The sequence below is a fragment of the Pristis pectinata genome, chromosome 2 (assembly GCF_009764475.1).
Source record: "Pristis pectinata isolate sPriPec2 chromosome 2, sPriPec2.1.pri, whole genome shotgun sequence".
Taxonomy (NCBI): domain Eukaryota; kingdom Metazoa; phylum Chordata; class Chondrichthyes; order Rhinopristiformes; family Pristidae; genus Pristis; species Pristis pectinata.
The window spans coordinates 63945688-63967551 of record NC_067406.1 but is presented as its reverse complement, the minus strand read 5'-3'; positions in this window follow the sequence as shown (position 1 = coordinate 63967551).

The window sequence follows — 21864 nt, the reverse complement described above, 5'->3', positions numbered from 1 at the left end:
ACTGGCTCAAAAAGTTCAGGCCACACTTTAGAAATTCATTCCCAATCTAAATCTTTCACACTAAAGTGATCCCAGTTACTACTGGGTCGAAATCATCCACTGTTATAACCCCATTACTATTACATCACTCTGTAATTTGCCTACATATCTGCTCCATCTCTTGCTGACTGTCTCCTCTGCTTACTAGACTGACTTAGTCTCCTTCAATTTGACATCAGATGAGTCTTCAATAGATTTGATGCTTATGGACTTCTTCAAAGTTAAAGCCTAAAGAGAGTCATGTGCTGGAGGGGATCATCTACTGCACAAACAAGTTGATTCAAAATGTGGTGTTTGGTAGTTATTCCCCTAGAAGTATATAGCATGACATCAAAAATGTGCAGAAAGCAAGCTGCTGGAAGAAGAAACCTCAAACCAGGGTAGGACTTTCACAGTGAACAGTCGGGAGTGCTGTGGAACAGTGGGACCTAGGAGTACAAGTACATAGTTCCCTGAAAGCAGCATCACAGGTAGATGAGGTGGTGAAGAAGGTGTTTGGCTCACTAGCCTTCATCAGTCAGGGCACTGAGCATAGGAGCTGGGAAGTTATGTTGCAGTTGTACAAGATGTTGGTGGGGCCACACCTAGAGTATTGCATACAGTTTTGGTCACCCTGTTACAGGGAAGATGTCATGAAGGAGGAAAGAGTACAAAGAAGATTTATGAGAACGTTGACAGAACTCAAGGGCTTGAGTTATAGGGAGAGGTTCGGTGGGCTAGGACTTTATTCACTGGAGTGTGGGAGACTGAGGGGTGATCTTATGGAGGTGTGTAAAATCATGAGGTGCATAGATGTGGTGAATGCACATAGTCTTTTACACCAGGGAAAGGGAATCTAAAGCTAGATGGCATTGGTTTAAGGTGAGAGGTGAAAGGTTTAAAAGGGACCTGAGGGGCAGCAACTTCACACACAGTGTGATGCATGTATGCAACACGCTGCCAGAGAAAGTGATTGAGGCAGGTACGTGTGGACAGGTACATGGGTGGGATAGGTTTAGAGGAATATGGATCAAATGTGAATAGATGGGCATCTTGGTCAGCATGGACAAAGGGCCTGTTTCTGTGCTGTATACCTCTATGACCCTACTGCTGATTACCACTTAGCACACCATTGACTGAACTTGACGTGTCTTGAAGGGCATAGCCCCTGGATCAAGTCTGAGGCAGGAGCTGGAAGGATCTATTTAAGGGGTCAATTCCCTTGACCACATACTCACTAATCCACCTGTTGCTAATCCACTTGTATAGTAAGAGTGACCCACCACACAATCCTTGTAGAGACAAACACCCATTGTGTGGCTCTACCATCATTCTAAGTGGAGGAAACAATCAACTGCTGGAGAAAATCAGTGGGTCAAACATCATCTGTAGAGGCTAAGGAATGGTTAATGTTTTGGGTAGGCCCTGTGCATCAGGATATCATGAGTTGTCGAAACGTCGACCACCCCTTCCCCCCCCCCCTCCCCCCCCCACAGATGCTGCTCAACCTATTGACTTCCTCCTTTTTTGCTCTGGATTCCAACATCTGCAATCTCTTGTGTTATCATTCTAAATGGGATGGATTCAGAGCAGATATGGCGGGTCCTAAAACTGGGATTTGCAAGGAACTTGAAAGTTCTTTTGTAATAAAAGAAAAGTTGGAAATTTTTAGTCATCCTATTCTTTTCCATCAATGTTTCTTGAAAGTAGTTTTGAAAAAGCTGGAGACACAAGAGAGTACAGATGACGGAACCTGGAACAATAAACAATATGCTGAAGGAACTCAACAGGTCAAGCAGCATCTATGGAGAGACTGAGAGTCATACAGCATGGAAACAGGACTTTTGGCCCAACTGGTTCAGCCAGAGGTCGTGGTACATATTGGCACCAATGACATAGGTAGGAAAAGAGATGAGGTCCTGAAGAGGGAAGATAAGGAGTTAGGTAAGAAGCTGAAAAGCAGGACCTCAAGGGTAGTAATCTCTGGATTGCTGCCTGTGCCACATGCCAGTGAGAGTAAGAATAGGATGATTTGGCAGATGAATGTGTGGCTAAGGAATTGGTGCAGGGGGCAGGGTTTCACATTCGTTGATCATCAGGCTCTCTTCTGGGGAAGGTACGACCTGTACAAAAGGGAAGGGTTACACCTGAACTGGAGGGGGACCAATATTCTTGCGGGCAGGTTTGCTAGAACTGTTGGGGAAGGTTTAAACTAGTTTGGCAGGGGGATGGGAACCAAGGTGATAGGTCAGAGGCTGGTGCATTTAGTGAACAAGTAGATGCAGAGTGTAGAAAGACTGTGAAGAAGGATAGGCATTTGAAAGGGCAAAATTGCAGTCAGCTGGATGGGCTGAAGTAGGTCTACTTTAATGCGAGAAGTATCAGGAACAAGGGTGATGAACTTAGAGCCGGGGAAAGTACATAGAACTATGACGTGGTGGCCATTACAGAGATTTGGCTGTTGCAAGGGCAGGATTGGCTGCTGGGATATTCCGGGGTTTAGATGTTTCAAAAGGGACAGGGATGGAGGTAAAAGAGGTGGGGGAGTGGCTTTGCTGATCAGGGACAGTGTCACAGCTGTAGAAAGGGAGGATGTCCTGGAGGGATTGTCTACTGAGTCAGTGTGGGTGTAAATCAGAAACAGAAAGAGACCGATCACTCTAATGGGAGTATTCTACAAACCACCCATCCACCACCCCCACCCCCAGTAGCAGCAGAGACACTGAAGAGCACATTGGGAGGCAGATTTTGGAAAGGTGCTAAAATAACAGGGTTGTTGTCATGGGTGAGTTCAACTTCCCTAATATTGATTGGCACCTCCTTAGTGTAAAGGGGATAGATGGGGCAGAGTTTGTTAGGAGTGTCCAGGAAGGATTCCTGACACAGTATGTTGACAGGCTGACTAGAGGAGAGGGCATACTGGACCTGGTACTAGGCAACGAGCCCGATCAGGTTTCAGATCTCTCGATGGGGGAGCATTTTGGAGACAGTGACCATGACTCCTTGACCTTTACCATAGCCTTGGAGAGGGATAGGAGCAGACGATATGGGAAAGTATTTAATTGGAGGAAGGGGAATTATGATGCTATTCGGCAGGAACTTGGGAGCATAAATTGGAAACAGGTGTTCTTGAGGAAGTGAACAGCAGAAATGTGAAAGTTGTTTAAGGAATACTTGCGTGGGATTCTGGATAGGTTTGCCCCATTGAGGCAGGGTGGTAGAGTGAAGGATAGGCATTTGAAAGGGCTGGTAGAGTGATGGTACCTCAGGATGGTAGAGTGAAGGAACCGTGGTTGACAAGAGATGTAGATCGGCAGCGAGAGGCGAGGGAGCGGAGAGAGCTGAAGACTAACGAAGCGATAATTGTTTTTTTTCCTTAGCATTCAAGGATACCGGGGAGTGACTGCGCAGGCGCGTGACGTCCCTCGGTAGCACGCGAACAGTTTAAAAGTTGCAGGAGTATCTCCAGAGTTTCTGATCGACAGCGAGAGGCAAGGGAGCAGAGAGAGCCGAAGACTAACGAAGCAGTAATTGTTTTTTTTTCCTTAGCATTCGAGGATAGCGGGGAGTGACTGCGCAGGCGCGTGACGTCACTTGGTAGCGCGCGAACAGTTTAAACAGAAGGCTGCCATATCCAGCGGGCAGCGTTCAAAGCGGGCAGCTGAGTGAGGGGGAGCAGAGTGGTTGGGCTTTGGCAAGAACAGGATAAGAGGCAAGAATCATAGAGCAGGACTAAGTTACTAGCTTATTTATTGTAGTTGCATTAGACAGTGCCGTAGCAGTGGCAGTATGCATCTGGGATTAGTGTTATGTTTGGAGTGCCAGATGTGGGGACCCTGGGAGACTACCAGCCTCCCTGAGGACTACATCTGCGCAAAGTGCATTGAGATGCGGCTCCTCAAGGAACGTGTTGAGAGTCTGGAGCAGCAGCTTGATGACCTTCAGCTGATTAGGGAGAGTGAGGAGGAGATAGACAGAAGCTATAAAGAATTTGTAGAGAGTACCTCTGTGGCAGTCCCCCTCAAAAATCGGTATCTCATTTTAGATTCTGTTGGAGAGGATGACCTGACAGAGGAAGACCATGGCAAACAGGAGTTTGGCACCGTACCTGGTGCTGTAGTCCAGCGGGAAAGGAGAAATGCAGTGGTCATTGGGGATTCTATAGTGAGGGGAACAGATAAGAGATTCTGCGAACCTGACAACAATACCCAGATGATGTGTTGCCTCCCTGGTGCCAGGGTATGGGATGTCTCGGACCAGGTCCAGAATATTCTGAGGGGAGAGGGTGATCAGCCAGAAGTCTTGGTACATGTAGGTACCAATGACATAGGTAGAAAAAGAAAGGAGGTCCTGAAGGAAGATTACAAGGAGCTAGTGTCACGAACCAGCAACAAAAGAAACACACTGAGCATGATTTAGTGTTAAAAACTATTTTATTAATCACTACTTATGATAATACGTAAAATAAAAGTTAAAAAAAAATGTTAGTATGTTAGAATTCAAAAATGTTAAACCTCGAACGTTAACCCCAAAACTAAACTCTTCGTGTGTGTGTGTGACAAAGTCCAAAACTCCCAGTTCAGGAATGGTTCTTAAAGTTCAGTTCCGCAAGCCATAAGGTGAAACATGAGCAAGGGCTTCTTCAACAACCACCGTTGTCAGAAGATAAGACGTAGGTGTAGAAAAACATAGAGAGAGTACATACGAAATCCAAATGTTCCATGATGGAACCCAAACGACACTCCAGTGTTTACTCGGTAGTGACTTCCTCACCCCGAAAAGCATCCGAACCGTGGTCGTCCACATACAAATACCTGTTTCCTTCTACAGGTCAGCAACAAAGTGAACTCCACCGGATTACTTCCAACTTCCATACATGGATTTCAGTGGCAAACACTGTTATTGTTTCTCATCCATCGATAGAGAAAACAAGCAGGCTGGTGTCTCTCTCCCTTCTCTTTCTCTCTCTCCTTCTTCTTCTTCTTCAACAACGTCATTACGTCCTTTATCTTCTATTGACGTAAGCACGCCCCACACACACATACACACACACTCTCTATCTTAAAGGGACTTTCACTGAGTCCGTAACACTAGGAAGAAGGTTGAGAAGCAGGACCTCCAGGGTAGTAATCTCAGGATTACTACCTGTGCCACGTGCTAATGACAGTAAGAATAGAAAGATCTGGCAGATGAATGCGGGCTGAGAGACTGGTGAAGGGGGCAGAGCTTCAGATTCTTGGATCATTGGGACCTTTTTTGGAGAGGGATGACCTATTCACAACGGATGGGTTACACCTGAACTCCAAGGAGTCCAATATCCTGGTGGGAATATTTAATATAGCTGTTGGGGAGGGTTTAAACTAATTTGGCAGGGGGAAGGAAACCAGGATGTTAGGATAGAGGAAGAGGTATATAGGAGCAAGTCCAAGACAGTGTGCAGTGAAGATGGAAAGGACAGGCAATTGAAAAGACAGGATAATTTGCTGAACAATAGAAATACAGCAAAATCGGCAGCAGATACTGGTCTAAATGTACTATATTTAAACACACGTAGCATTAGAAATAAGGTGGATGACCTGGTCGCACAGCTACAGATTAAAAAATATGACATTGTGGCAATCACCGAGTCATGGCTCAAGGAAGGCTGTGAGTGGGAACTAAATGTCCAGGGGTACACAGTGTATAGGAAAGGTAGGCAGAGGGGGTGGTGTGGCCCTGATGGTTAGCAATGATATAAAATCAATAGAGAAAAGGGACATAGGGTCAGAAGAAGTGGAATCCTTATGGGTGGAGCTAAGAGGTGGCAAGGGTAAAAGGACAATAATAGCAGTGATACATAGGCCCCCTAACAGCAGCCGGGAGGTGGACTATAAATTACAGCTAGAAATAGAAAAAGCGTGTCAGAGAGACAACGTAATGATAATTATGGGGGATTTTAACATGAAGATGGATTGGGAAAGCCAGGAAGGCAGTGGATCTCAGGAGATCGAGTTTGTGGAAGGTCTACGGGATGGCTTTTTGGAGCAACTTGTTAATGAGCCCACCAGGGTATCGGCTGTTTTGGATTGGGTGCTGTGTAATGACCGGGAGGTGATTAGCGAACTAAAGGTAAAGGAACCATTAGGAACTAGTGATCACAATATGATTGAGTTCAGTTTCAAATTTGAAAAGGAGAAGCTGATATCAGATGTGTCAATATTTCAGTGGAACAAAGGAAATTACAGTGGCATGAGAGAGGAACTAGCCCAAATTGATTGGAAAAGTAAGCTAGTTTGGGACGGCAGAGCAGAAATGGATGGAATTTCTACAAGAAATAAGGAAAATGCAGGATAGATATATTCCAAGAAAAAAGGTTATGAATGGAAAAATGGCACAAACGTGGATAACGAGAGAGGTGAAGACTAAAATAAAAGCAAAAAGGAGGGCATACAAGGAAGCAAAAATTAGTGGGAAAACAGAAGACTGGGAAACTTTTAAAAACTTACAGAAAGAAACAAAGAAGGTCATTAGGAAAGAAAAGATGAATTATGAAAGGAAGTTGGCAGATAACATTCAAAAAGATACCGAGAGTTTTTTAAAATATATGAAGAGTAAAAGAAAGACACAGGTTGATATAAGACCAATTGAAAACGGCGTGGGAGAGATTATAATGGATAACAAAGAGATGGCAGAGGAGCTAAATGAGTATTTTGCATCGGTCTTCACTGTGGAGGACATCAGCAATATACCAGATAGTCAGGGGTTTCAGGGGATAGAACTGAATTCAGTTAAGATTGCTAGAGAGAAGGTGCTTGGGAAGCTAAATGGACTAAAGGCAGATAAATCTCCTGGACCGGATGAGATGCACCCCCGGGTTCTGAAGAAGGTGGCTTCAGAGATTGCGGAGGCATTGGTGATAATTTTCCAGGAATCAATAGACTCCGGCATGGTTCCTGAGGACTGGAAGGTCACAAATGTAGTTCCGCTGTATAAGAAGGGTGGGAGGCAGCATAAAAGAAATTACAGACCTATTAGTGTGACATCGGTGGTGGGAAAGTTATTGGAATCGCTCCTCAAGGATGAGGTTATGGAATACCTAGATGTGCAAGGCAATATAGGCCCAAGCCAGCATGGTTTTGTGAAGGGAAGATCCTACCTGACCAACCTATTGGAGTTTTTTGAGGAAATCTCAGGTAGGGTGGATAAGGGAGAGGCTGTGGATGTTGTGTATTTAGACTTTCAAAAGGCCTTAGACAAGGTGCCGCACAAGAGGCTGATTAATAAGATGACAGGTCATGGGATTACAGGTAGGATATTGGAATGGATGGAGCATTGGCTGGTTGGCAGAAAGCAAAGGGTGGGAATAAAAGGATCCTGTTCTGGTTGGCTACCGGTTACCAGTGGTGTTCCGCAGGGGTCGGTGTTGGGGCCGCTTCTTTTTACCCTGTACATTAATGATTTCAATGGTGGAGTAAATGGTTTTGTGGCTAAGTTTGTAGATGACACCAAGATAGGTGGAGGAGTAGGGAGTGTTGAAGAAATAGGAAGGTTGCAGAAAGACTTAGATCATTTAGGAGAATGGGCAAAGAAATGGCAGATGAGATTCAATGTTGAGAAATGTGCCGTTATACACTTTGGAAGAAGAAATAAACGGGCAGATTATTAACTAGATGGGGAGAAAATTCAAGGTACAGAAGTACAAAGGGACTTGGGGGTACTCATACAGGATACCCTAAAGGTTAACCACCAGGTCGGATCGGCGGTAAGAAAAAGCGAATGCTATTTTGGCATTTATTTCGAGAGGTATAAAGTATAAAAGTAAGGAAGTGTTGATGAGGCTCTATGGGGCACTGGTGAGACCTCATCTGGAGTACTGTGGGCAGTTTTGGACCCCTTATCTTAGGAAGGATGTACTGATGTTGGAGAGGGTTCAGAAAAGATTTACGAGGATGATTCCCGGAATGAAAGGGCTTACTTATGATAAGCATTTGTCGGCTCTTGGACTGTATTCATTGGAGTACAGAAGAATGAGAGGGGACCTCATAGAAACATATAGAATGTTGAAGGAACAGCACAGTAGATGTGGTTAAGCTGTTTCTCCTGGTGGTTGAGTCCAAGACTAGAAAGCACAATCTTAGAATTAGAGGGTACCAGCTTAAAACAGAAATGAGGAGAAATTTCTTTAGCCAGAGGGTAGTGAAATTATGGAATTCGTGGCCACATACAGCTGTGGAGGCCCAATCATTGGGGGTGTTTAAGGAGGAGATTGATATCTAATTAGTCAAGGTATCAAGGGATGTGGGACCCCTGCTCTTTGTGATTTTTATAAATGACTTGGATGAGGATGTGGAAGGGTGGGTTAGTAAGTTTGCTGATGATACAAAGTTTGGTGGCATTGTGGATAGTGTAGGTTGTTGTAGATTACAACAGGATATTGATAGAATGCAGAGCTGGGCTGAGAAGTGGCAGATGGAGTTCAACCCGGAAAAGTGTGAAGTGATACACTTCGGGAGATCAAATTTGAAGGCAGAATACAAGGTTAATGGCAGGACTCTTAGCTGTGTGGAGGAACAGAGGGATCTTTGGGTCCACATCCATAAATCCCTCAAGGTTGCCGCGCAGGTCGATAGGGTTGTTAAGAAGGCGTATGGTGTGTTGGCCTTCATTAGCCAGGGTATTGAGTTCAAGTGCCGCGAGGTAATGTTGCAGCTCTGTAGAAATCTGGATAGATCACACTTGGACTATTGTGTTCAGTTCTGGTCGCCTCATTATAGGACGGATGTGGAAGCTTGAGAGAAGGTACAGAGAAGATTTACCAGGATGCTGCCTGGATTGGTGAAAATGTTTTATGAGGATAGGTAGAGTGAGCTAGGGCTTTCTTCTTTGGAGAGAAGGAGGATGAGAGGTAACTTGATAGAGCTGTACAAGATGATAAGAGGCATTGATCAAGTGGACAGTCAGAGACTTTTTCCCAGTGCGACAATGGCTAACATGAGGGGACATAATTTTAAGGCGATTGGAGGAAGATATGAGGGATGTCAGGGGTAATTTTTTTTACACAGAGTGGTGAGTGCGTGGAAGGCACTGCTGGCAGAGGTTGTGGGGGCAGATACCTTAGGGACATTTAAGAGACTCTTAGATAGACATATGAATGATAGAGAAATGGGGGGCCCTGCACAACACTGTGGGCCAAAGGGCCTGTACTGTGCTGTTACGTTCTATGGTTCACACCCACCAAAATTCTCATCTAAGCTAGCTTCATTTGTCCACGTTTTACCCACTATACTTTGAAACCTTTCCTATCCATGTAAATTGCTGACATTTCACGTCTAAATGCTGCATTGGGTTGAGATGTCATATTACGGTTGTACAATATGTTGGTTAGACACACTTGGAATATTGTGAACAGTTCTGGTCACACTATAGAAAGGATGTGACTAAGCTAGAGAAAGTGCAGAAAAGATTCACAAGGATGTTACCTGGATTAGAGGGCTTGAGTTTTAAGTCAAGGTTGGATCGGCTAAGTCTGCTTTCCCTGGAGCAAAGGAGGTGGAGAGGTGACGTGATAGAGGATATAAAATTATGAGAGGCATAGATAGGGTAGGTAGCCAGAGACTGTTTCCCATGGTAGAGGGTATAGGTTTAAGGTGAGAGATTTAAAGGGGATCTGAGTGATACATTTTTCACACAAAATGCAGTTGGTATCTGGAATGAGCAGCCAGAGTAGGTGATGGAAACTGGAACAGTAACAACATTGAAGAGGCATCTGGACAGGTACTCAAATGACCAATGCATAGGGGGTATGGAATTAATGCTGGCAAGTGGGATTGGTATAGACATTAGTGAATAATTAATGTTGTTTATTTCCATAATTTTCCATGGCTCTTCATCAAACACAAAGCCAGTAAGCTTCATAGTTGTTAAGCACAGTTTTTGGTTTAACTTATGAAGTCAGCACTGTATCAAAATGCAAAATTCAATGTGTGATGATCATTTTCTGCAGAACCTACAAACAAACCACTGCCAAAACGCATTGAGGGGTAAATTAGCTCCATAATCTGCTGTGCATTGGATTTAGACATGGTGCTCCGAACCTGCAGGCTCGCATCAACCATTGATGTTGCTCGATATTTGCAGCAATTTCTGTTTTTATTAAAAACTTTGAGCATTACTTTCAATTCCTATAATAAATTGCAAATAAGTTGGTAATGACAATAAATAATACCCCAGATTCAAAGTTGTCTACTGCCACCTGCATCTTTATTATTCATTTATTGTCCTGCCCTGCCCTATCCTCTAGTTACCCAGTAATGTTAAGGTACAAAATCGTACAAAATCATCCACAAGCTTGTTAAGTGCCACGTAAAGCTGAAGGAGCCTTATAGCCTATTCCTACTACCCCATATGTTCTTGTGTTCTAAAATGGTGCAGTGAAGTCACTGCCAACTAGAAGAAAGCATTGGCAGAATCCATCTCTTGTTTTTCTCTGTAAAAACATTGTTCAGCCCTTCTCATAACTTGAAAAAACATGATTGAAGGAACCCATCTCTTCTATTTTTTGTTTGCCAAACTCATATGCTACTTAGTTTTAACATTTTGGCAATGCACAAGTTGTCTTTAATAGATGACAAAGTTTGTCATCTATTGTTTTGTCCTGTCTCGTAACAAACGAACAAGATTGCTTAAGTGAATGAAACTCTTTATCAGTAAATGACAGCAATTGTGAAAGGAATAGGATTTTTAAAAACTTATCATATGAAGTATTTTGCTTTGCTTATGAATAGAAGCAAAGTTCCTGACACCGTTCCCTGTACTTGTAATGCTCAGTCCCAGATGCAACCAGCATCACAAACAGGAAGACACAAGAGACTGCCGATGCTGGATCCTGCAGCAACAAACAATCTATTGGAGGAACTCAATTGGTCGAGCAGCATCTGTAGGGGGGGTTGGGGAGGAGGGGAGGGGAAGGAATTGTCAAGGTTTCGGGTCAAAAATCAAGACTGAGAGTGGAGAGAGGGAGTGGTGAGACAGGAGCCTGAGGTGGTTGGTGGATTGAGAAGGGGTAAAGGATGATGAGCAGGTCAAGCTAGGTAGGGGAGGGGAGGGGAGGGATGGAGGTGGGAGGTGGGAGGTGGGAGGTGGAGGTGGAGGCTGATGGATGGAGGCAGACAGGAAAAAGGTGAGGAAGGTGGAGGGAGAGGTGGGGGGGGGGGGGGGGGGGGGGGGGGTGCGGTTTGAAGGTGGAGATGGCTGCTGCAGTGTGATAAGCAGGAACACAGAGTACCAGTGCTGGAATCTGATAAGTAAGGAAGATAATAATGGAAACATTAGGGGAGAGGTGAATGGCAGATAGAACCAGACCAAATGAAGGGGGAGGGGGGACCAGTGGGTGAACTATGTGTGTATGAGTGGGAGGGGGACAAAAATGCCTGATGGGGGGGGGGGGGCTTAGAGGGGTGGGGTGTGGGAAAAGAGACAGAATTGGGAGGACTGGAAGAAGATCAGAAGGAGAGAGAGAGAGTGGGAGTAGGGGAAAAGAGGGAAAAGCACACTGGATGGAAGGGTTCCCTAGAATTGGAAAACTCAATGTTCAGGGCACTGAGTTGTAGACTATCAGTCGGAATATGAGGTGTTGCTCCTCTTGTTTGCATAGGGCCTCACCCTGGCAGTGGAGAAGGCTGAGGATGGACAGCTCAGTGTAGGAGTGGGAAGAGGAATTGAAATGGTCTGCAACTGGGAGCTTGGGATGGCCATTGCGGGCAGAGTGTAGGGGCTCTGCAAAGCGGTCACCCAGTCTATGCTTGATTTCATTGATATAAAGGAGGTCACACCGGGAAGACTGAATGCAGTAGACGAGGTTGGAGGAGGTGCACATGAATCTTTAACTCATGTGGAAGGACTGTTTAGGTCCCTGGATGGTGGTGAGGGAGAAGGTGTAAGAACAAGTGTTACAGCTTCTGCGGTTACAGGGGTGGGTGCCAGGATGGGTGGGTGGGGAGGGATGAGAGGACCAGGGAGTCACGGAGGGACTGGTCCCTGCGGAAGGTGGAAATGGGTGAGGAGAAGATATGGTTGGTGGTGGGGTCTCGTTGCAGTTGGTAGAAATGATGAAAGATGATGTGCTGGATGCAGAGGCTGGTAGGGTGAAAGGTGAGGACTAGGGAAACTCTACTTCTGTTTTGTCTGGAGGGAGGTGGGGGGGGCGGGGGTGGGTGAGAGCAGATGTCCAAGAAACAGAGGAGATGCAAGAGGGGGCTCAATCAACCACAGTAGAAGGGAAGCCACGTTACTTGAAAGAGGAGGGCATTTCAGATGTCTTGGAATGGAAAACCTCATCTTCAGAGCAGATGCAGCAGAAGTGGAGAAACTGGGAGAAAGGGATGGCATCCTTGCAAGAGACAGATTGGGAAGAGGCGTAGTCTAGGTAGTTGTGGGAGTCAGTGGGTTTATAGTAAATGTCAATGAATATTTTGTTTCCTAAGATGGAGACAGAGAGATCTAGAAAAGGGAGAGAAGTGTCAGAAATAGTGTTCATGTGAATTTCAGAGCAGGGTGGGAGTTAGTGGGAAAAATGATAAAATGGATGAGTTCCACACAGGTACAGGAAGCAGCACCAAAGCAGTTGTTGATGTAACAGAGAAAGAGTTGGGGAGTGATACCAGAGAAGGTTAGAAACAAGGACTGTTCCAGGCAGCCAATGAAAAGACAAGTATAGCTAAGGCCCGTGCAGGTACCTGTGATTTGTTGGAAGTGAGAGGTATCAATAGAGAAGCTGTTCAGGGTAAGAACAAGTTCAGCCAGGCAGATAACAGTGTTGGTGGAGGGGAATTGGTTGGATCTTTTTAGCAAAAAGCAGGGGGCTTTAAGACCTTACTGATGGTGGATAGAGGTGTATAAGGACTGGACAGACATGGTGACGATGAGCCAGTGGGGGCGAGGGAATCGGAAGTTGTCAAAATGGTGGAGGACATGTGACGTGTCCTGGATGTGGGTGGGAAGGGACTGGACAAGGGGAGACAGGATAGAGTTAAGCTATGAGGAGATAAGTTCAATGGGGCAGTAGGCAGTGACGTTATGTCCAAGTTTCCATGACACTTTATGTTTCTAGAAAATTACAAGCATCAAAACTTGATGGTAGGGAAAAACCCAGTTTTCAAGCCTGTTCTTGACCACATTAGGCATGAGGCATCAGAAGGAGACACATTCTCTGCAGAACAAAAAGATAAGGAGATAAAAACAGCACACAATTTCTGCTAATATACCTTCCTGGGCTTTTGTTGTAACGTATTTATAGCTTTGACTGGTTCCCACATGCATTTAGAATATCTGCTATTGGCCTTTACCATTTACTAATCCACAGAATGTATTTTGGAAAGCAATGTCAGACCTTAATCATAAGTTCTCAGGCCAGTTTGGAGTAGTACACAATCAGCAGATCCAAGTTATACTAACCAGGCAAAGCAGATCTCTTGAAAGGCAGAGAAGTTTTAATTTTGACCGTTAGCCAGTGGGACAGTCAGATGTTTGGTGACATCTCAATTTTTATATTAATATTTTTTAATGTCGAAAGTTCAGTTTCTCTGTTTCTGATATGAAGCCAAGCAAATGAGTGCCCAATCATTTGAGGTAGAGATATGTGAAAAGCTGGCACCTGTCACACATTAGATTTATATGGTCAAAGTCCCAGCACTATTTAACAGTATGCCTCAGAGACAGGATACAAAGTTTTGGAGTACTGGGCATCAAGAACATTTGGAGCACTCATGGGTCCACTATTCCCTACCCAACACCACCACACTCAGCACTCACTGTCCTTCTCAAAGTGAATACTAAGGAGTTGTGTTACCTAACTTCAGGATATGAGTCTGAGCCTGAATTCTTACCACTGGGATGTTTATTGTGATTCCTAGGGGAGAATGTGCAAACTCTGCATGGACAAAACCGGAGGTCGGGATTGAACCCAGATCACCGTAGCTGTGAGGCAGTGGCTCTATTAGCTGCTCCACTGCGTCACCCCACAGTTGTTGACAGTGAGCTACAGAATGATATTGATTGGCTGGCAAGTTGGGTAGGGCAGGTTTAGATGGAATTTAATCCTGTTAAGTGTGAGATGGTGCATTTTGGGCTGGGGAGGTTGTCAAATAAGAGAAGGACATATATCATGAATGGCCCTGGAAATTATTGTGGAACAAAGGGACCTTGCTGTATAAGTCCAAAGATTCCTGAAGTTGGCAGCACAGGTAGAAAGGGTGGTGAAGAAGCATAAAGGATGCTTGCCTTCATTAGCTGGGGCACTGAGTACAAGAACGGGGAGGTCTTGGTACAACTTAATGAAACATTGGTGAGGCCGTGGCTGAAATACCGTGTGTAGTTGCTGCACTACAGGAAGGATGTGATTTCACTGGAGAGGGTGCAGGGGAGAGTCACTGAGATGTCGTCTGGGATGGAGTGTTTCAGTTATGAGGGGAGATTGGATAGGCAGGGTTTCTTTTCCTCGGAGCAGACTAGGCTGAGGAGGAACCTAATGGAGATTCCGGGCATAGATCGGATAAACAGGAAGACACTTTTCCGGGCATAGATCGGATAAACAGGAAGACACTTTTCTCCATGGCAGAGGTGTCTAAGACAGAGCAAGGCCTTTGAAGGCATTGTAGGCTACAGACTGAGTGCTGGAAAATAGGATTAATATAGATACAGGCTGTCCCCAAGTTATGAACAGGTTCCCATTTTTATAGACATTCATAAGTTGATTTTGTTAATAATTTGGAAAATACATAAAATCACTCGATATGGTAACCATACCTCCACAGTATTGTAATGAATGACATCAAATGCACACAGGACTGATAAGAAAGTACGGTTATCAAAAGTGGATAGGAAGAGGAAATCAGTTCTGCTATTTGTAGGAATGAATATATGTATGTCAGACTTTTGAATTGAATTACATTATGGGAGCTCGTTTGTATGTGTGGATATCCTGAAGTTGGCTGTTCATAAGCTGAAGTTGGCCTACAGGTACTTGTTGGTTGGCATGTACATGGTGGGCTGAAAGGCCTGATTCTGTGCTGTACAGCTCTATGACTAATTTTTGTCTCTCCATCAAAATAAGCTATCATTTGATTCCATTATTGTTTGTGGGACAAAACTATGCAAACAGGTACAGTATAAATTCAATTTCACAGTAGGTTTTGATCCAGTTCCCCTTACATGCAGTCAATGGTGATCAATAATTGTATGCCTTGGGCCAGAATTTCCTCTTTTATATTTAGCCAGGGATAACAGCCTGATCATAGAGCAGGATGAACTGGTAACTCATAATACAGTCTTCCCAATTTTCAAACAATTTAAGTTGGTTGATGGAAACTCAAATATGCTCCACACTGATCCTCCCAGCCTGGTCTTTTCATGCTTCACCCAGTCTATTATTTGTGCTGGATAACAGAAAGATTAAGCCCCAATTGAAAAAATACTGGATGCCAGTAACTTCGCAGAAAACCCCAATATAATTGATTTTTTATAACTAATTGATTATTAAAGAAGTAAAATTTCCATTTGACTTTTTAACTTCAATTAGAGCCTGGAGTACTTATAATCCATTAGTTGACGTTTCCCTCGTTTCCTTTCTTCATCTCTGGTCTGCTTCCTCTATTACCCCTCTCCCTTCCCCCTCAATTTACACAAATCAACATACAGGAAATATACCTCGTGACATGAATTGGCAATGGAAATATGATGTGCGTCTGTACAGGAAACCAGAGGTTCACACCCACATGTTTCTCACAGAAGCACAATGTTGTCTAATATGTACATTTTATATTTTTCAGTTGAACCATCAAACTACCAATTGACAAGTATTGTGGCTGAAGTGAAATGTTATATTCTCTTAGAGCCCATTATATATATATATATATATATATATATATATATACACACACACATATATATACACACACACACACACACATATATATATATATATACACACACACACACATATATATATACACATACACACACACATATATATATATACATATACACATACACACACACACACATATATACATATATATATATATAGAGAGAGAGAGAGAGAGAGAGCACTATATGCACAATATTGTCTTAACTTATGAAGATTCATGTTGGAATGGATATATTTGGGATTTCTTCAGATAGATCCTCTATCAGCTCATTATAATCATCTGACCACTTAAACCAGAAATATAGACCAACCTGATCCATTGAGGTGGTTCTACTACCTGGTAATTATTTTATTTTCTCTTTCTCTGGAATCACTGCCATCGTGCACTAGAACCAGATGAAGAAAAGTGAAATACAGAATATTTGCAATGTGTGTCCCCTCTCACTGATCTGATGAACTCCCAACCAGATGATTGTTTCAAGATGTCCAACAATTCTTTGTGACCGGATCATAATCCTTCCAAAAGAATGATGGGCTGGGAAGTCTGATCTGCCCCTCGATGGCTGCTAACCCGCAGTAATGGCTGCAGTGTGTACCACTGCACAACACTTGGCAAAGCTGGGTTTGTGGATAGCTTCGATCAGTTCAGTCTTTCATGGGAGCTGATGGTCCTCATTTTTGTCTAGAATACGTGAGCATGAGCAACTCTACTAGTCCAGTCATCCTCCCACATACAAAGATGACGATCGTCGGGAGCTATGACCTCATCTGTCGGTCGCCAGACTATCAAAACCAATCTTATTTCAGGTCAGCCTTTCCTCGTAGCAGGAAGGCACCACATAAGGATCATTGACATGAATGAAAATTAACCTGTGATGGCAAAAAGAGTGCCCTGCTTTTCCTCAAAAACGCTGTGAACATTCTCAATTATGTTAATTTGTGCATGACTAAATTGCACAAAGACTCTTTGTTTTAAAGAATTGTTGAACTTCTGTCTGTTGAAATTCCATGTTGCTGTCAATGTAATGCCAAATGTTTAATGTGAGTTTTGCCCAAAGTCTGAAAAGGAACATACTCATTGCAGCATTGCAGTACGTATGGTTTGAAAGTCATGTAAATTGTGTTAGATGAAGATCTGGGCTCCATAGTTGGAATTCCATACCTTTTGTTCTGGATGGAATCAGAGAATCTCTGGTTTGGATTTTAGCCTAGTAATAGATTCCTTGTGGTGGGGTATGGGTTTATGATGGGGAAACACAGAAGAATGAGTTTCACAGAGTTTGTAGGGATTAGCTACAAGACAACATTGCCCATAAATAGAACGCTTGCAACTGATTTTTATGCATAAAGCATCACTAAAAGTGTTTTGCATCTGTTTTGAGATAGTTGCACTTTGATGTCCCACCCATTGGAAAATTAGGCTGGTCACTTCCTGTCACACTTTACAGCACTGCAGCTTTCATTTTCCTGTTATATTTTGTGTAGGCAATGGTATCATTTACATAAGTCTCCAATTCAATTAGGTAATGACAGAAGAGGGACCAAAAGGTTGTGACATATGACCTCTGTAAATAACTCAATAAAACCGGGTGTAAGTCACAATGAAAGGGTGAACTTTGTTTAAATTTATGTCACCTTCCCTGCCCCACCACCTCCTGACCCTTGGGACATGGTTTATATCTGTATAAAATATCTTCTACAATTTTTATTTTGAAAATATCAGGGCTGACAAGATAAAAGACTGAGGCTCCTGTGACCAGTATCTGCAGCTCACGGATCCCTTGATCTCTGAACCCAATGTTGCTGCTGGTTGTGAGGTTCAGACCAGCCACAATTATGGGATGAGTTTGGACCACTCCATAGTCAGGGACATCTTTGCTGGAAGATCCAGGTGCCATTAATGAACTCACTCCCAATTCTCCAACTCTCCCTCCCTCCCACCCCACCCATTCTTCCCCTCCCCACCCGTTCTCTGCTATTTCCCCTCCTCTTATCTCCATTCTCCATCAGGCAGCCAAAGGGACTGACCCACTGAGAGCCACAGAGCCATACAGCACAGAAACAGCCCCTTCGACCCTACTCATCCGTGCCGATCAAGACGCCCATCTAAACTTGTCCTATTTCCTGCATTTGACCCATATCCCTGTAAACATTTCCTATCCATGTACTTGTCCAAGTGTCTTTTAAGTGTTGTTATTGTACCTGCCTCAACTATTTCCTCTGGCAGCTCAATCCACATACGAACCACCCTCTGCGTGAAGAAGTTACCCCTCAGATCCCTTCTAAATCTATCCCCTCTCACCTTAAACCTATGCCCTCTAGTTTTTGCTTCCCTTTCCCTGGGAAAAAGACTGTGTGCATTCACCCTCTCTATGCCCCTCATGATTTTATACACCTCTATTAGATCACCTCTCAGTCTCCTATGCTCCAATGAATAAAGTCCTAGCCTGCTCAACCTCTCCCTATAACTCAGGCGTTCAATTCCTGGCAACATTCTCATAAATTTTCTTTGCACTCTTTGCAGCTTAATTACATCTTTTCTATAACAGGATAACCAAAACTCTTATAGACCCTATGGGTCAACAGGTGAATAATACAATTGTCAATTAAGCAAGCCTCTGCTGCACTGAAATGCACGGATCGGATTTTAATGCTTTCAGCTGGGACGGTACCTCAATAAGAATTTCTGAAAGAAATTCCACAATTTTCTTTAATGACTTCCAGTTCATAATTATCAGTTTATGGAGCATAAGAACATAAGAAGTAGGAGCAGGAGGAGGCCATTTGGCCTGTCGAGCCTGCTCCGCCATTCAATAAGATCATGGCTGATCTGTCCGTGGACTCAGATTCACCTACCTGCCTTTTCCCCATAACCCTTAATTCCCCTACAATGCAAAAATCTACCTAACTGTGTCTTAAATATACTTAATGAGGTAGCCTCTACTGCTTCCCTGGGAAGAGAATTCCACAGATTCGCTACTCTCTGGGAAAAACAGTTTTTCCTTATCTCCATCCTAAATCTATTTCTCCGAATCTTGAGGATATGTCCCCTAGTTCTAGTTTCACCTACCAGTAGCAACAACCTTCCTGCCTCTATATCTTATCTATAAGATCCCTTTTCATTGTTCTGAATTCCAGTGAGTATAGTCCCAGGCAACTCAATCTCTCCTCATAGGCTAACCCCCTCATCTCTGGAATCAACCTGGTGAACTTCCTCTGCACCGCCTCCAAAGCCAGTATATCTTTGCTCAAGTAAAGAGACCAGAACTGCACACAGTGCTCCAGGTGTGGCCTCACCAGTACCCTGTACAGTTGAAGCATAACCTCCCTGCTTTTAAATTCAATCCCTCCAGCAATGAAGGCCAACGTTCTATTTGCCTTCTTGATAACCTGTTGCACCTGCAAACCAACCTTTTGCAATTCATGCACAAGCACTCCCAAGTCCCTCTGCACAACAGCATGCTGCAATCTTTCACCATTTAAATAATAATCTGACCTTCTATTTTTCTTTCCAAAGTGGATGACCTCGCATTTACCAACATTGTACTCCATCTGCCACACCCTTGCCCACTCATTTAACCTATCTATATCTCTCTGCAGACTCTCCAGAGTCTGTAGACTCTGACAGAGAGTGACTATATCTCTCTGCAGAGCAATCAGTCAGCATACCAAAAATGTCAAACTCCAATCAACCAGCACATTATTTTATTTTCTGTCAGTTTCCTATCCACAGGCAATCTGATTGACTGGCTAAGCAGCGACCCTGAAATGTTGCAAGCCGAAGTTTGTAGAGGTGGGGGTTACAGGGGACCATGTGGTAAGTGTGGATGGACCCCAGTGGTGGAGAGAAGGTTTCCTCTTGCAGGAGTATTTAGATCCAGGGGTCTCTATTGAAAAACAAGGGATCTCCCATTTAAGACCAAAAAGAAATGAAGGTTTTTCTCTCCAGTGTCTTGTGGTTTTGTAACTTTCTTCTTCCAAGGATGGTGGAAGCAGAGGCTCTGAATATTTTTAAAGGCAGAGGGAGACAGGGGTGAGAGATTATTGGGGGTTGCTGGGAATGTGGAGCCGAGGATAAAATCAAATCAATATTGAATGGTGGAGCAGCTCAAGGGATTGAGTGGCTTCTTCCCACTCCACCAGGTCGTGTTGGTGGGGTGGGGCGGGGAGACAGCTGGATGTCAATGGTGGGGTGGAGAGTGGATGCTGAAGGATGGGAGAAGACTACTGCTGGGGAGTTCAATGGGAGTGGCGGGGAGTGAGGTTGCTGTGGGTAAAGAGGGCATACAGATTGCCAGAACAGTCGGATTGAGCCAGGTGAAAGAAACCTTCCTCCTCCTGGCCCACTGGCAATGCTGTAAAGACTCTCACGCTATGGAAGGACCTTCTCCCGACAGGTTCCTCTGCCCTGGCCACCCCACCCAACACAATGACTGTTAAAGTGAAGCCTGCTGGCATTACCATATTTGAATGCAGACCAAAGCCCCAAGAGCAGGTTCATAACCTTTTCTCCACCTTTACTAAAACCAGAAATTGGTGGGTTTGAGGCAGAGTTAAGTACCTGCTTCAGGTTTTTTTGCATGTTAACCTCTGGTCCAACCCCAGCCTACTTATTTTATGGCTCAGCCCCCAGAAACGTTCTGTCTGGCCCTTTAGTTCCCTTTGTAATTACTCTAGATTCCTCACCCTCTGTCCAAACCCCTTTCAAAATCATTTATGGAACCAACTTCTGCCCCCCCCCCCACCCCCGGTTTCATCCAATCTCCTCATCTCCCCTTCGCACCAATTACCATTAATTTTAAACTCATGACCTCTGCTTATGGACCAACTCGCCAGAGGGTAGATACAAACAAATATATGAATTAGAAGCAGGAAAGACCACTAGGTCCCTTGAGCCTGCTTCACCAATCAATAAGATCATGATTGATCTGGTTTTATCCTCTGCTCCACATTCCCTGCTACCCCCAATAATCTTTGCTAAACAAGGAATTTATCGCTCTCTGTCTTTAAAATATTCAGAGCCTCTACTTCAAGCACCCTTGGAGGAGGAGCGTTCCAAAAACCCAGGATACCAGAGAGGAAAAACTTTCATTTTATTTCTGTCTTAAATGAGAGATCCTTTGTTATTCAATAGTGACTCCTGATTCTAAATACTCCCACAAGAGAAATCTTTCCACAACACCCTGTCAGGACCTTATAGATTTTATATATTTCTATCAAGTCCCCACTCACTCTTTTAAAATTCAGTCAATGAAGTCTACACTGTCCAAACTTTCCTTACAAGACAACCCATCCATTTTAGGTATTAACCTCGTAAATATTCTCTGAATTATTTCCAATGTATTATTATTCTTCCTTAAATGAGACCACTCCTGTACAAAGTAGTAGAAATGTGGTCTCACTAAGACCTATACAACCGAATCACAACTTTCCTTATTTTGCGTTCAGTTCCCCTAACAATGAATAATAACATTTTGTTAATGTTCTTGTGTAGCTGCAGCGCCTGTATACTTGCCTTTTATGAGCCTTGCACTGGGACATCCACATCCCTCTGCATCTGAGAGCTCTGCAGTCTCTCATCATTTAGATCCATGCTTCTCCAAATACTTGTTATCATAACTTTTCATCATCTCAAAGATGGCTGTTAGATCATTTCCTAAACCTGTCTGATCCAAGGAAGTTGATACTGAGCTTCCAGTCTTTTCTCTTGCAGAAGACCCTTTTTCTTAGCAACATGCAGGTGAACCTCTTCTCTTTCCTTTCTAAGGCCCAGGAATAGACTTCCACTGCACTCCAACTGAGGCCCAGCCAGTGATTTACAAAGTCCTGGCATGGTCATAAATCCAGCCAACCCACATGCATTTATAACCACAATATTATTATGGAATCTGACTTGCTCAAATAACACGTGTTAAGGAAATTGGCAATATTTGCGCTTATAGATT